The sequence below is a fragment of the Otolemur garnettii genome, unplaced genomic scaffold (assembly GCF_000181295.1).
Source record: "Otolemur garnettii isolate 467f Iridium unplaced genomic scaffold, OtoGar3 scaffold00153, whole genome shotgun sequence".
Classification (NCBI taxonomy): Eukaryota; Metazoa; Chordata; class Mammalia; order Primates; family Galagidae; genus Otolemur; species Otolemur garnettii.
The window spans coordinates 2,298,626-2,301,606 of NW_003852548.1; the positions used below are offsets into that span (position 1 = coordinate 2,298,626).

The 2,981-nt window shown below is 45.6% G+C and overlaps 1 protein-coding gene across 1 annotated transcript in view; it reads left to right on the forward strand.

The window, feature by feature from the left end:
* Positions 1–2,981, forward strand: part of TBC1D25 (TBC1 domain family member 25) — a 26,531-nt gene that overhangs the window by 20,693 nt on the left and 2,857 nt on the right. The window lies entirely within an intron of this gene.

A 2,981-nucleotide genomic window follows, 5' to 3' on the forward strand; every position in this document is an offset into this window, starting at 1 on the left:
CCTGCCACAACACCCAGCTATTTTTTTGTTGCAGTTTGCCTGGGGCTGAGTTTGAACCTTCCACCCTCAGTATATGGGGCCAGTGCCCTACCCACTGAGCAACAGGTGCTGCCCATAGAGAACTTCTTTATTCTCTCCATGTTCTCCTCCAGCAGGGTACATGGCTTAGATGTACTCTAATGGTCAAAAATGTTTTTCAGCCAGGTATGGTAGCTCACATCTATAGTGCCAGTACTTTGGGAGGTCAAAGCAAGAGTATCACTTGAGGCCAGACTTGTCTCTACAAAAAATAGTACAATTAGCTCAGCCTGGTAGTATATTATATTCCCAGCTACTTGTGAGGCTAGGCAGGAGGATCACTTGAGCCCAGGAGTTTGAGGCTGCAGTAAGCTATTATCACACCATAGCACCCTAGCCTAGGCAACAGAGTGAGACTATCTCTTACAAAAACAGGAACAACAACCACCAATAAAACCATTTTTCTTTGGCTGAATAGATCTGTACTGTTTTAGTTGAGTATGAGGCCCTTGGCTTGGATCTCAGGCCTGTCTTTTCAGTGATCCATAGGTACCATGAGCCACCATCTTTTTGCTTCCAGGATTGTAGAGCAGAAGTCCATTGACAGGGCTGAGTGCCCATAGCTCAATGGTTAGAGTGCTGGCCACATGCTCCCAGGGGCTGGTGGTTTAAACCTGGCCCGGGCCTGACAAAGTGAGACTGTCTCAATTAAAAAAAAAAAAAGAACTCCATTGACAGTCTGACCTTCTCTCCATTGTAAGTGGCCTGTTCTTTGTTTCTGGAAGCTGATAGGAATTTTTCATTTCACCAGCATATGAATAGAGGTAGGGGGTGGCCTGTTGTAAATTTATTAATTAATGCTATCTAAGACTCTGACGATCCATTTCTTTTTCCTTTTTTTAGAGAGACAAAGTCTTACTTGGTCGCCCTCGGTAGAGTGCTGTGGCATCACAGCTCACAGCAACCTCCAGATCTTGGGCTTAGGCGATTCTCTTGCCTCAGCCTCTTGAGTAGCTGGGACTACAGGCACCCGCCACAATGCCCAGCTATTTTTTTGTTGCAGTTTGGCTGGGGCCAGGTTCGAACCCCCCACCGTTGGTATATGGGGCTGGCACCCTACTCACTGAACCACAGGGGCCATCCTGGGGATCCATTTCTTTCTTTTTTTTTTTTTTTTTTGAGACAGAGCCTCAAGCTGTCGCCCTGGGTAGAGTGCTGTGGCATCACAGCTCACAGCAACCTCCAACTCCTGGGCTCAAGCGATTCTCTTGCCTCAGCCTCCCAAGTAGCTGGGACCACAGGTGCCTGCCACAGTGCCCGGCTATTTTTTGGTTGCAGCCGTCATTGTTGTTTGGTGGGCCCAGGCTGGATTCAAACCCGCCACCTTAGGTGTATGTGGCTGGCGCCTTAGCCGGTTGAGCCACAGGCGCCGAGCCTGATCCATTTCTTCATCTCAGGGAAATTTTCCTTTATACCTGTCTAATTTTAACATCTATATCTGATCTTGTTTTTCCTTATTTGGTCTTACAGACCATTCATTTGATTTTCAATTTTATGACCTTCTTCATTTTACCTGTTAAGTGTTTCAATGCTCTGATTACTGTTTTAGAAAGATCACTCTGGCAGCTGTTGGTAGAGATTAGAAAGGAACAAAGAGGAAGTAGGGACTGGTTAGGAGGCAATTTCAGGTGAGAGATGTGGTGGCTCAGACAGGTGGAGGTGAGAAAAGGAGAAGAGGGGGAACTGAAGAAGGTTTTACATGCAGAAGCCACAGGGCTTAGAGATGGTTCCAATCCAAAGGTTGAGAGTGGAAGAGGGAAGAAATGAAACTCAGGTTTCTGGCTTATTAAGCAATTGAACAGATAGCAAAGTTCTTCATTTAGATGAGGAGCAGAGGAGGAGGCCACATCTATAGTGAATCTTGGGCTCTCCTTTTGGACCCCTTAGGTTTGCAGTGCCCTTGTGAGACATCCAGAGAGAAGCAGTGACATATAGACATGGCCTAGAGTTTTTCTCTCAGCTTTATAGGAAAAAGTGCTGTGGATTCCATGGAAATTCTCCCTCAGAATGGCATTTGCCTGTAAATGACAGTGGCTTAAACAGATAGAAGTTGATTTGTTCCATATAATGGAGTTTGAATGTTGGCCACTGGACATTGCTGTTGCTGGCTTAGCCGCCCTCTGGCATCAGGGCTGCCAGCGCTTAAGACTCTCTCGAACTTACCTTCAGGTAGCCATTACTCCTTCAGCTCCCACATCACATGTGAGGTGGGAAGGATGTGAGGGGAAGTAAAAGAGAGAAGGGATAGATTCTGTTGCTGTTTCAAGGGCCAGAACTAGAAAGAGTGAAGCATAGCATCATTTCATTTGTCTAATATACATGGCATATATGTTCCACAAATACTTTTTCTAAAATTTGTCTGAGCTCTTCAGTAAGATAATTGAGGTTCAGATCCCAGCCCTACCATTTCCTGGCTGTAGTGTGTCTTGATCACTCACTATTTCTTCCAAACCTTGTTGTCATTTTCTGTAAAATGAGAATGGGAATGTCTGTCTTTACCATTTTCAGAAGGAAAACTAGTGTGAATGTGAGATTAGGAGTTTGGGCTCTCAAGCTTTTTGCCTGGGCTTCAAATTTTGGTTCTTTCATTTAGTAGCTATGGGGCCTTGGGCAAGTATCTTATCCTTTATCTATAAAGAGTGGCAATAATAGTAGTACTTGACTGATATGACTATTAAATGAGTTAATGTTTGCAAAGGGCTGAGAATAGTTCCTGGCACTTAGTACTACAGAAGTATTAGCCAGTGGGCCATGCCTGTGGCTCAGTGGGTAGGGCGCCAGCCCCATATACCGAGGGTGGCAGGTTCAGACCTGGCCCTGGCAAAACTGCAACAAAAAAATAGCTGGGCATTGTGGCAGGAGCCTGTAGTCCCAGTTACTTGGGAGGCTGAGGCAAGAGAATC